General features: G+C 30.2%; 1 pseudogene; it reads right to left on the reverse strand.

The window, feature by feature from the left end:
* Window positions 1-13,141: 13,141 nt before the first annotated feature.
* LOC107952472 (wall-associated receptor kinase 5-like) lies at window positions 13,142-14,257 on the reverse strand (annotated as a pseudogene).
* Window positions 14,258-14,569: the final 312 nt, after the last annotated feature.

A 14,569-nucleotide genomic window follows, 5' to 3' on the forward strand; every position in this document is an offset into this window, starting at 1 on the left:
GTTGCTGTTTGAGGCTCCATTTTGTCCATATTTATTTTTTAGGATCTCTTGCCTCTTTTCATGCCAAAGATTTTTATCAATAATTGCCTACTGTTTGACCTACAAACATGATTCTTATTTTATGAGAAAATTATAGATTTTCCATAATTGATGTCATTTCCAGTGATGCCATTTCCAATGTTTTATTCTTATTAGGCTAAAAATAATTGTGATTCATAGAGTTAACTTTATCTTGTTTTTCTTAAAATTGATCAAGTTTAATACAAAGTGGACACTTAATATGTTTGCATGCTAAAATATGTTCATGACTATTAAGGTAATTACTGAAACTTATTTTTGACACTTGATTGTTTTTTTTCTCTAAAGTCCTCATAAAAAAGTTATTATTAAAATGTCATTTAATGTTTCCATGGTTATGAGTGCAGCTTAAAAACGTGACTGATTGAGTAATCGGGGTAGGGTCCTTGGGTTGTCATCCTATTTCGCATCAAAAGGTTGTGTGACGTGTTAGGTAAAACTCTGCTAACCAAAATTAATTTTTAACATGTTGGAACCGGGGTGGGGTGCTTGACTGTTATCTCTCTTCGCGTCAAAACGTTCGATGTGTTCTTAAGAAAAATTATAAAAAATTAAGAGTTTGCTAGGCTGAGTAACCGGGGTGGGGTGCTTGGTTGTTATCTCTCTTCGCATCAAAAGGTTCAGTATATTCCTAAAGCATAAAAAATATAAATAATAAATCAAAATCAAAATAAATAAAAAAGAAAAAAATATAATTTAGGGACTAAAAGAGGAAACAAATAGTTTGTCTTGGTAGGTTTGGTAATTTACCTAATTTTCATTAAATAATTCAAGTCGATTCTAATTTTTGTGTGTATTAATTGGAAAACTTTTTCTGTTTTACTTAAAGCAAGCTTAGGGTTCTCTTTATTTTTCATATGCATTTTTGACTGATTTTTATAAAACTTTGGAGTGGTATTTCTTTTATGGCAGAATCTAACTTTCACAGTAGATAGGAACCATATTTGAGGGCAAGCATGGGCTAAGTAGGGGGAATTTGATAACACTATAGAATAACGTATTTTTATGTATTTATTCTGAGTATGATCCTACTAATTTGAGCTATTTATGCTCTTTTATCTCATAGGGACTAAATTTGAGGCAAAAACAAAATTAAGGGCCAAAAGCGTGAATTTAGAGATAAAATGGGTCAATGTGCGACACAAGGAAAAGTTGGTGCCAAAAGTGCAAGCATGGAGGACACAAGGGTTGAAATGCAAAAAGAAGAGATTTTATTATATCAGACTCTATTTTAATTATATTAGGATAATTAATATTAAGATAATTATTAACGATTATTTAATTTTAGGATTCTATTTTATTTATCTTTATTTACCTTCAATTAAATGTATTTATCTGTTGGGAGTTTAATAGGATTAGACGATCTCCCCTAGCAATATAAATAGGGGGTGATGTGATCAAAAGGGATCCATCTTTTTCTGAAAACACTCTCTCCCTAAAAGTCTAGGCTTTTGTTCTTCTCATATTTCCTTTCAATAAAATCTCCATTTTTATTATATTTATTTCTTTTCCACCACAACCATGAGCCACTAAACCCATCTAGCCAACAATTTTCGATATTCCCCAAAAAGGGTTCTTGAGACTTAGAGTCTGTACCTAGCTTCCTCGTTGAGTATTCATCGTTTCTCCGCACTACAAGGCTGAAGCTTCCGTCCATGTCCCTTAAGAAGTAAGCTTTTCAATGTATGCAAAGGTGACCGCTTTGTATGTTTTGGAAAGCTTGCACAGTCGGTTCGTTAGCTTACTGCATCAGAGGCTGGCGAGCCCAAGAGACAAAATGGTGTGGGATTCACCATTGAGAAGTGTTGATCTAGCATAAGATGATCCCACAGAAGTGATTGTTGGCTAGAGTCAAGTTCCACGAAATCGTAAGTCTAAATCCTTGGAGTTGGTGGTCGTAGGCGTCCTCTTCCACTATAACTGTCTTATTCGGTTTGGGAAGGATCATCTAAAAGCCAAGAATTAAACCCAAGGCGGAACTAGACAACTGGAGCCTGGAACCTCCCACAAGAATTTCCTTTCTCTCAACTCTATTTTTAATTTCTCGAATTTTCAATTCAATATTCTTAATTCTGTTTTTATTTTATTTTTCATTTCCAGATCCAAACCTTTAATTCTATTTTTTTTTTTGTTTTTTTCAGGAACGCAGGTTTTCTTGGGCAAGATTTTGTCTGGGATTTCACGGAACAAGATATTGTGCAAATCCAGTCCCTGAGAATTTGACCTTACTTCCCTTTTACTATTCTTTTTCATTATTTATTAGGGATAGGATATTTTTGGTGCTTTCAACGACCGCATCAATTCTAGTAGATTGGTTCACAATGTATGATATGATAGAGCTTTGTATCTCAATCCCATAGATGCTATAGCATCAAGGCACAATCGAAACTTGTCAATCTTTGATCCTATTTGTGGAGTCTAAAAACTCCATTGGCAATATACAAAATAAATTATTTTATTTTTTTACTATTTTACTATACCCCTAGAGAACACTTGTCAATCTCTTGACGTTGCTTATGGAGACTAAAAACTTTATTGGTAATGTACCAAATAATATTCCAAATAAAAAAGCATTAACTTGATAGTGTAATTTTTTTATTCCACAAGCATTCTTAAAAAATTAACATTTTTTTAATTTTTATTTGTTTAATATTTCACTATACTCCTACAGGACATTTGTCCACCCCTGATCATGCTTATAAAGTCTAAAAATTCTATTAATTGTGTCTTGTTATAAAATAAAGAAAGATGGAGAGAATAAAGAACAAAGAAAATATGAAAGCAATAGAGAATGTACTTTATTGATCAATTGGGATGATTACAATGCTTCATGAGAGTATCTATTTATAGACATAAGAAGTATAAAAGAAGTAGAGATCTAATTCTAATAACTATTAGAACTTAAAGTACATTAAAACTTTATCTTGATCATGATGGACATCCACTTAATAAAATATTCATAACACTCCCCCTTGGATATCCATTGGTAGATAATGTACCTCGTTAAAACCTTATTAAGAAAAACCCTATGGAATAAAAACCTAATGAAGGAAAAAGAGTACGCGATCTATAATACGCATAATATGCTGCCTTATTAAAAACCATACCAAGAAAACCCAATTAGACAAAACCTCTGTTAAGGGAAAAAGAGTACAACGTGTATTTACTCGCCCTCATGAAAACATCACATACTTTCTGATATTCTACGTATTCAATCTTGAATACTATTTTTTCAAATGACTATTTGAATGTATCGCTAATCATTTATATCACCATTCTTTTAAAAGTCATGAGTGAGAGAAATTTGGGGAAATATATTTTGATCTCTTCAGGAGATTCAACAATAATCATAACAAAATTTAACCATTTCTTTTATAAAAACACAAATAGGTATTTTGGATCATTTTATAATCCTCCTTCAACTACTATTCACTAAGTCAAATTTACCACATAAATTCAAATTATTTCAATTCATATAAATGAACAATTTCTTGAGAATTTCAATATGCTTCTAGTATCCTAAATCCTTAAAAGATTTTATTATAAACTTTACTATATAGTGATTCATAAAAGGTTGTAACAATAACCATTAGATGCAAGTTAAATATTTTAAGAATTTTCAATTTAATAATATATCTAAATATTATTTCATCCACCATAAAGTAATATTATATCTTTTCATAATCAATGCTAGGACTTAGTGAAAAACTTCATATTTTTATTCCCTTTTTTGTATAACTACTTCAATTGAACCCTTACTGGCTTTATACCTTTAGATATTTGGACTATTGGTCCAAAAAATCCAAAAATTTAATTGTACTTGAGTTACGTCTTTCTATTTTGATGAATTTATTCCATATTTATATTTCTCAATAGATTTATATTTAATTGTACTTATCGAGATCTCTTATTTTCATTATTTTAAAATTCAGTTTCAAATACCTGAATTTCTAGAGCACCCGCCTCCACTATATGACCATTTAGAAGAATTTTCATTTTTGGAATTGACCAATCTATTATTTATTCTAACTGACTCTCCTACTGGGACTTTGATTCAAATTAAAATACTAGATGGTATATAACACTTGGTTATTCTCATTAAGTTTGTAAATAATAACACTTGGTTATTCTCATTAAGTTTGTAAATACATCTATAATTAACTTGTAATGAGCTATCCTTATTGATTTTCTGGTTCAAATTACTCTCCCCCTAACTCATTACAAGTTATTATTTCTCTCCCCCTAATGTCTGGAAAAGTATCAAATCAAAATTGTAATAAAAAATCATGTCATAATTGAATCTCGAATACATTCAAAACATCTAATAATATAAAGAAACTTGTAATTAATATATATTCTCATCTTTCTTTGAGGATTCACTCATCTCTGTGCGTTGTGGTGGAGCAATTGGAACATATACGCACATACAGAAATACAAAGATGAGAAATATTTAGTTCTTGATCAAAAACCAATTATAATGGGGAGTATTTATAACTTATTGGCTTGATGCGTACAACACATAAATCAACATAATCTCATGTTGAAATAGAAAGTTTAATTCTCATAAGTAATGATTTAGACCTTAATCAATAGAATTTAATCAATAATTTCTCTAAACCATTATGCACAAACTTTTACAAAAAAATTTCAAACTCATGATCAGAAATTAATTATTTAAATGAGCAATCTTGCGAACAGGTTGCAAATTGATAACACATATGTGATTATTTTGTAGATGCCTGCCGAAATCATATCATATTAAAATCATCTACATGGTGGATGAATGAACCCGTATTCATTAAATCTCAACTTTAGCTAGTGAGTTTCTAAGAATCAATTTTCATTGAGAACAAGCAAAAATTATATTTTTTTTAAATTAAAGAATCTTCTGGTTCTTTAATGGATGTCCATATGAATTCTCAATTAATTTTCGCATCATATATGATCTAGGATGGTCTAACTGATCATGCCAAGTAGTAAATGCATTTGTATCAGTAAACTTCTGGTTTACTTTAACATGTGTTTCAATTGTACTAAATTGTAACAAATTAATAATTTCAATTGTACTAAATTGTAATAAACTAATAATTTTACTATCATTCCTTTTACTTTATATCCTCATGAAAATGCTATTGTGACATTTACTACTAAAAATGTCTAAATCAATGTGAATATTATAATGTCACTAAATCAACAAAATAAAATAATTTCCAAATAATTATATGCAACATTCGCTTCAAGGAATATAGTAAAATCTTCAAATGTAGGGAATTTACTACATCCACGTTAAAGATTATGTCTTTCAAATTTATTATACATTGCTACATTCTCTTTAGGGAATGGTTAGGTTTCATGTTTAAAAACTTTTTTTCAATCATAAGTAATTTTTTTTCAAGATATTGCTACTGTAAGAGCACATTTGGATCATGAAAAGTTGAATAAGTTCTCTCTTGCAAGGTTCTCAGCAGTAATATTTTTCCACGTAATTTTAGTTGAGAACTTATTTTGAATACTGTAAAGTTATACTCACAATTTTAAAATTTTGCAACTTCAAGTGCATCCAACCATAACGAGCTTTAGATAGAATTACCATATTCTACTACTCACATTTTTCTTTTAAATTATTCCAGAATTGATTTAGATCTTTCACAGTCAAATATTTTTCTTCCAACCCCTTAATGGGGATGATGACAAAAGAAGATCACAAAGATTATAAAATAAATATAAATTAATAACTCAATCCTCTCTTTTTTATCCTTTCAAAATAGACATCTGATACCAATTATAGGGTATAAAGGGAAATGCGAAAGTCTATTGATTTATTTATTATAAAGAAAATTTTTACAATGAGAGAATGGTAAAAGAAAAAGAAAGATTTCTAAACTATATTTCAATGCCTTCTTTAGGCTTCCTCTTTCTCTATTTATAATTGAATTCTAAAACTCTATTTAATTTTCTTTGAATCTCACACAGTTTTTTGATAAGGATCCTGTCTCATCATGAACATGGTTTCTTCCACGTTGCATTGTCTTGTCAAGTCATTGATTTAATGGTTGCTTCCACTTCATTGTCTTGTCACATTATTGATTTAATGTTTGTTTCCACATTGCAATCTCTTTTGTTTGCATCTGGATGCCTTCTTTTTCAAGTTGTTTCTTGAGTACTTTCTTTCCACTTGTCTGCATGTTTTCACTTTATCCCTATTGGATATTATCTAGATTCATTTCTTGTATGTCATCTAGATGTAATGAATGTAATTAAAGTTTTGGTGATGAATTCCAAGTCTCCCACATGCTTTTGATTTCTTCTATAATATGATATAGAAAATCTTCAATCTCTATTTTGACTATCTTTTTTAATAATCTTATAGATTCTTCATCTCTATTCTTCTAGATGTTTCTAGTGTCATATGCCAATATTCTTCTTCCATCACTCCAAATTTTATAAATTTCTTGCTGAAGCAAATAAATTTCTTGAGAGGTTTATTTACAAAGTTGGTTAACAAGACTATTACATATTGCGATAGTCAATGTGTCATACATCTCACCAAAGATCAGATGCATCACAATAGAACAAAGCATATAGAAATTTGTATCATTTTGTTCAGGAAGTAGTTGCTCAAGGAGATGTTTAGATTTACAAAATCAATAGAGAAAACAACCCAGTTGATATGATGATAAAAATTCTTCCAATTTTCAAGTTATAAAATGCTTGAACTTGGTAAGCATCTGACAAAGATCAAGTTAGGCCCATAACAGGGTTCAAAAAAGAAAGCTTTTTCAAAAATATGAGTCAAGGTGGAGATTTGTGGGGTTTACCTCGCATTTCGTCCGAAACAGAGTCTATGTCGTGATAAGGAATAGCCAATGTCCTACCGAAGCAACAAATGATGTCCCGATGAGAAGAACCCGTCGTCTCGAAGATGCGACATGTAACGTCCTGATAAACCAATAGCAACATCACGACATGGCGACGTGTTCCCTACTAAATCGGATTTCTTTTCCTAATTAAACTCTGATATCTTTTCTAGTCAAACTCTAATAACTCTAGGGATATTCTAATCAAGTTGGCCACAAATTTTAACCTATAAATAGGGCTTTTAAAACACTAGAGAGATTGATTCAACAACAAAAGTAAGAGAGAGTTTTTGTGGGAATTTTTGGAGAACTTTGTATTTTTTTGGTTCAGGCTTTTTCTTTTCTCCATCTTGTACTGCTCTTCAGTAATTTGCCTGTTTAGTGAAGTGTTCTTTGCCCATGGTGTTTAATCCTCTTCGATGGGGGTTTTCCACGTAAATATTTGTGTGTAATTTTCTCATTTTTTGGTCTTGTTCATTGCACAATGTAGGTTTAACCCAACATGAATCTTGATTATGACATGGTGGAAGAAGTGCTGGGAATTGATTTGAGAGTTTTACATATGTATTGAAATATTGTCAAGTTTAAATTGCAGGTGGGTTTGAATGAAACTAGAGGAGGTGCTATCGAAATTTTTGTTAAAAATAAAAATTCTATATTCTTAAATTGATTAAAAAGAATTAAGTTTGAGTTTCTTCAACAACGGATTGTGACATTCTATATTTGAATCTACCAACTAGATCGATTGTAGGGTGTCACAAAAGTAAAAACTTTTGAAGATATTGAAGATGCACTTTAGTCAAAAGTAACTATAAAAAAATTTGAAAAAGAAAAGAAACATCAAAACGAAGAGGGGGCAAGCTCATTGAATTATTAGCAAATTGAGATGATCAAGTAAATAATCAATGAACTGATAAATCTTGAAACCAGGGATAGTACTGGGGTAAATAATTAATATATAACAATATTTAATTAATTTATAATAAGGTTTTGTTTGTAAAAAAATCATATACATTATTTAAATTACAACTCATCAAAATTACATTTATAATTAATTTAATAATTTTAAATGTAAATAGTTTATTTTTATTATTTATTATGAAATTATATTTTTCTATAATTAAACCTTTTTTAAACATTTTTATTTACAATTAATTATTTTAGTTAGTCAATAAATTATGAACGAATCTTATATATTATAAATGTAACACCCTTAGCTCGACCTGATCGCCGGGTCCAAGCTTCGAAATGCTACAGCCATTGCAGGAACAACAACGAATAGTTAACATCCATATTAAAACATAAATCATACAGTCATAATCATTTCAAAACATAATCACTTTATAAGATCTTTCTCAAGTCTTATACTAGCATACTTATGCTTTAAAGTTAACCTGGAATCAAATTAGGACCAAAATTTAACATTGTCAAAATTCCAACGTGACATTGCAATGTGAGGGGGTTCCTCATTGCAACCTAACATAATAACTTGGGCCTCGTTGTGGCGATAAGGTTCATCATCACGCTGTGCCTAAAACCCAAGTCTCATCGCGATGGCCTATGCCCACGTCGCGACGTGGACTCTTTTCTTGGCACAAAATAGGCCTTTTGGTGCTTAATCCGAATCAACTACACCATTAAGACATTTAGTGCATTATTGCACCTTTGTACCTGCACAAAACCAACCAAAATACATACCAATACATCCATTTAACCATTTCACACAATCAAACAATACCTCAATTTGGCAACAAAACATATTCAACAACTTGTTTAAAACACAAATTAGCATTCATGCCCTCAAGCCATTCAAAACAACATTCAATCATGCCATTTCCATGTTAAACTCATACTTTTTGTACATTCAAATAAACCATTCAAACCCTATACATATGGTCCAAACACATGACCAAAATCATGCCTTGATATAAGTGTAAGCATTAACATCTCATGATTTATATACTATCCCAAATTCAAATGAAACATATAGTTTCAATCTAACACACTTATAGCACCCATGTACATTCTTACAATACTGAGTTACAAAATGAACAAAAGGCTACCGAGTTGATAGAGGGATGGTGTGAGCTTTGTGAAGTCCAATCAATAAGTTCCGCAAACCAACTATCTACAGAGAAAGAAAAACAACTAGATAAACCTTTCTAATGCTTAGTAAGTTCGAAGGTAAGAAAATGGTAAACTTATCTCGATTTATAAAATAACATATCAAACTAAATAATTTGGTAAAGATGACCTAACATAACAAATCACAATAATAAGGTCAGCTTAAATACCAAAATCCATCACATATGTACCATTTTATAATATATATATATATCAATACCTAGCATTTGAGTGATTATACAAGAATACTAAAACTTAATATTCAATTCATACAGTAATACACGTTTGATTGTCAATTAGATTTCAAATCATTTATATTTCCCATTACTTATTTCCCATATTACTTGATGAAACTCAATAAACAAGCTCAAATACATAGGTACAAATCACATCGGAGGCTCATTTGAGCTAAACATATAATCGTGTCAGGTTACCAGTTCGGGCTAAATCTTTATATCGACATATCAGAGAGCTTGGCCAGAGCTATATATATCGATACGGGATTCAAGTGGAATAAGCGGATCAGGATTGAATTCAAGTTGTTTAACTCAAGAAGGAAAGATTTGGATATAGTCTGAAAATAAAAAATAAACATATTTAGTAATAAAGAAATCGAAAATAGTAAAGAAGAAATTTGAGAATAAAAAAAATAAAAAGCATAAATAAATAAGAAATAGAAATTAAAAAAAGAACAAAGTGGAAGATGGACGAGTAAACCGATGGATATGATGGATAGAAGGATAAACGTCCAATTAAACCCTTTGAGATATAAATCCCAATAAACTCAATTAATGGCTCTAATCAACCCTCTAAGAATTAATCCTTGAAGAATGAATTGAAGGATGAAGAATGAATTCCCACGACTTCTTCAAGAAAATCAAGAATAAAACTACTTCTAAAAATCACAAGAAAGAAATCTTGCATAAAAAAATCTCAGAGTTGAAATCTTTATTAATGAAAACAATTGTCTCCTTAATAAAAAATGAAGAAGCCTTTATATAAGCTAGCTAAGTACATCCAAATAAAACTCTAAAGTATACTGAAACTCTAATTAATCTAAAGAAAAAGTAGTATTAAACAAAACTTTCTTATTAACATAAAACTCCTAAATAACTTAAAATACTTAATAGTTATAAAAAAATTGTAATAATCAAATAATAAGAGATGATAAATACAATATTGGACTCATATATAATAAAAATTAAGCCAAAAATCCGAACCAAATATGATTTAAACTTGAGTTAAAAGCACAAAACTCATAATTCCCGTCATAATCCTGTCCAAAATTCTAGTCCTGCAGTCTTCACTAAAATGGACATAATTTGAGCTCCCAGACTCGAAATCGAGTGATTCAAAGTGTGTTTTGAAGCTAAGAGATAGAACTTCAAACGCCATGAAATCTCAACCTGAAAATGCCTAGATCCCATTCAAAAAGTCGATGCAAGTATGCTAATTTCCAAAACTTAAAAATTGACAGTTTGGGTGAATGGAATTTAATAAATTTCTCCCCATCCGTGCATGTATCACATATACATATCAGGTTATTCGTTTGAGCTAAACCTTTAAAACAAAATCAGGTTACCAATCCAAGCTAAACTTGTGTCACATGTATCTTCAAGTCCGCAACAAATGTTGGATTCTTGAAATTATCTGAAATCAACCTGTAACCATGTGTATGATACATTTACAAAGTTTCATCAATGTAATTTGCATCATGCAAGTTCATATTTATTCTTTTTTTTTCAATTTAGTCCAAATGTCACACTTTAGTACTAAATTACAAATAATTCAAAGTTTAATAAAACATACATGTATTCACAATATTGCATACATAAGGGTCTAAACATAATTGCACCATATGAACTTACTTGGAAAAATGACAGTAAACACAATATCGAGGACTATTCTGTAATTTTCTCTTTCCCACAACTATCCTCCGACTGGTTGAAATCTCGATCTATATCATAATTTAATTCAAATATCAATTCCAAACTTCATTTAACAACCTACTATAACTATGTATCAATTCAATTTCATCTATCCATGTTTTTTATTTTATTTAGTTTAGTCCCTAAAATTAGAATTGTCATAACTTTCAAATTAGAGCCTCGATTTTGAAACTCAATCTCGATTTCATCTTTCTATAGTCCTATAATATCTATATTTACAAAAAAAAAATTCATGTTAATTTCAAAATATTCACCCTTTAGTCCTTATGTTCAAAACTAACAATTTTCACGTTACAAACTAGTCTTTTATTTCATATCTAAGCTTAGAATCTAACAATTTAACACCAAAAGTTTCAAGATTCAACAATAGAAACTTTTAAAAACTTTACATTTTTGCAAATTGGTACACAGGTAGCTCCCAAAACCTCAAAAACATAAAAACTACAATAAAATGACTAAATTAAGCTTACCAATCAAGGATCGAAAGTCTTTTAAAGCCAAACCCTATCTCGCTCGTTTTCATGAGAAAGAAGATGATGAATGAAGAATAATAAAAATTTTAGCTTTTGTTTAATTAATTTAATATATAACATAATTTAATTAAAAATTTTAACATATATTCACTTAAAAGAAAACATCAACCATCCACCACTATTTAAAAATGGCCTAATTGTCACTTTCAACCGTGGTTCAATATTATGTAGCCTTTTTATTAATAAAAATCAATAGTGATTAATTTTTACCGCTTTATAATTTAGTATTTGTACTTAATTAGTCACCAAATCGGTGAAATTACCTATCCAAAATTCAATTCACCTATACAATAACTCCATAAATATTTAATAAAAATATTTAAGGGTTCGATTTACAGAAATGAGGTCCCAATACCTCATTTTTCAACACCACTGATTTAAGGGTTGAAACACTTGTACTTTAACTAACTATTCAATTAACAAATTTTTCAAACCAAAATTTAATATAATATTATAATCTTGATCATCAGAGAACGGGGTTCTAAAACCACCATTTCCAGCACCACTAAAAAATAGATTCCTACAATAAACAGCAATTAAATTATTATTTTTGTATGTATAGTTATTATTATGTCAAATTTTTATTTTAAACCTATGGTCAATTAATTATTTAGATTTAAAATATCCTTCAAATGATAGCATTTTTTACTTTGGCATAATGATAAAAATTAACCCCTAAAAGTTACTGCTTTTGTCACTTTTGTTTTTATTCTTTTTCTTTTTTGGATCACTTTGGCCCGTAGCGTTCAAATTTTAGTCAAACTGCATTTCTTTAGGTGAAAAAATTAGTTGAACTATTAAAATTTTAATGGCATCAACATGACAATTTGCATGTTCTTCATAAAAATTTAAAAAATTATTAAAATTATTAAAATTTTGATAAAATTTAAAAAATTCAATAATTTATACTCTAAAAAGAAGTACAAGTAAACTATTATGTAGGGTACAACATTAGTATCATTAAAATTTTGATAGTTCAACCAGTTTTCCATCCACAAAAAATAATTTGACTAAAGATTGAAGGTTGATGACCAAGGTGATCCAAAAAAATAACGTTAAAGTAACAAAATGGATACACATTAGGGGTTAAATTTATCATTATGCCTTAAACTTTTTAAAATAAAGATAAAATTATTTTAGTATGTAGTGATTTAAAATTTTATAAATTATATGAATTCTTTTATGTGTTTTACCATAAAATTATTTTATATTATTAAATATTGCTAATAATAAATATATTATATAATATACACAGTAATATCTTTCACCTGCAACATACGTGAGTTAAAACTACTTCCAATTTTCGCAAAAATGAGACATGTCCAAAGCAATTCAATTATTTAATCATTTGAAACTTGAGTCTTCACCCACTTTGAGACATTTTGAGGAAACAAATTAGTTATAGAAATAATTATAAAATGCATAAATAAAATAAAACAATATGTCAAGAAATAAATTGAAACAACGCATATAGATTAAGCTCCATCTATTGTAATTTAACACTATATTACTCTCGAAACTAGGAAATTTAGAAGCAAACTATTTAAAATCATACACCATCGAGCTGCTTTAGGTTCAAATGATAATCTGATTACATGCTTAGCGAGCACCTTCTTCAAGTTCAAATGTGATTTTGTTATTTATGCTATCATACCCCATCCCTATCCAGCTGCTTGTTACACCATCATCGTAAGTGCTGGGAAACTTACCAAGCAAGTATTCGGATTCTTCGCTTACTAAATTACTTTTACTCCAAGGATGTTTAGCCATTGCTTGCAGTCCTGCTAATTCATGGGCAACTTCCTTCATTGTTGGCCTTTCCTCTCCCTTCACTCTCACACATCTCCTAGCTAAAGTTGCTACTTCCATAAGCTGCTCAACATTTTCATCATTAAGCACTCGAGGATCGAGAATGTCGAGCAAACGGTCTTCTTTCATCAAAGAAGTGAAGTACATTGGCAAAACTCGATTTTCCGGTCTTTTGAAACATACCACTTTTTGTCCTGTTAAGAACTCCATAAGCACAACCCCGAAGCTGTAGACATCACTTTTTTCAGTAAGAAGGCTTGAAAGCATGTATTCAGGATCCAAGTAACCGAAAGTTCCTTGCACAATTGTAGTTATTTGTGCTTGGTCAGATGGGATCAATCTGGAAGCCCCAAAATCAGAAACTTTTGCGGTGTAATTGTCATCTAACAGTATGTTCGCCAACTTGTTGTCTCGGTGAATGATTGGAATGGAAGCTGCAGAGTGCAAATAAGAAAGGGCTTCTGCTGTTTCAGTGGCTATTCTCAAACAGGTCTCCCATGAAAGATAAGAGGTAGCATCATCATTATGCAAATGGTGAAAATGGGTTCTGTTGGTGATATATTCATAAACTAACAGCGGAACTTGGGTCTCCAAACAACATCCTAGGAGTTCGACAACATTCCTATGGTTGATTTGGTAGAGCACCATTATTTCATTGATGAATTGTTCAACTTGGCTAGGATCTCCAATTATTGACTTTTTGATGGCAACTATTTGATTATCAGCCAATGTTCCCTTGTACACTGTCCCTTGCCCTCCCTGTCCTAAAATTCTGCATTCATTGTAATTGTTTGTTGCCTTCTCGAGTTCCTCAGTTGTAAATACTTTAACATCTTCACGGTACCCTTGTTTTGAAAGTTGTTCCCGCAACAAAATGCCACCATTTTGCTAAAAGTAAGGTTCATTTAATTTTCACCAAATTAAAGTTCATGTATACAATTGTACATGAAACCAAAGTTCATGTATAATTTTAAGATTTATCTCTTTTTGATTTTAATGATTTATATTTCTCATCAGCTCACTGGAGTTGACAACTATAATATTTGCAGTCGTGCGATGCGAATTGCGTTGATTGCCAAAAATAAATTGGGTTTCATTAATGGTACTTGTTCCAAAGATTTATTGGCAGAAGATTTGTACTCATAGTGGGAGCGATGCAAAGCTATCGTGTTATCTTGGATATTGTACACGGTAAGCAAAGAGCTCTCTACAGGTATC

The sequence above is a fragment of the Gossypium hirsutum genome, chromosome D02 (genome assembly GCF_007990345.1).
Source record: "Gossypium hirsutum isolate 1008001.06 chromosome D02, Gossypium_hirsutum_v2.1, whole genome shotgun sequence".
In the NCBI taxonomy this organism is placed as follows: domain Eukaryota; kingdom Viridiplantae; phylum Streptophyta; class Magnoliopsida; order Malvales; family Malvaceae; genus Gossypium; species Gossypium hirsutum.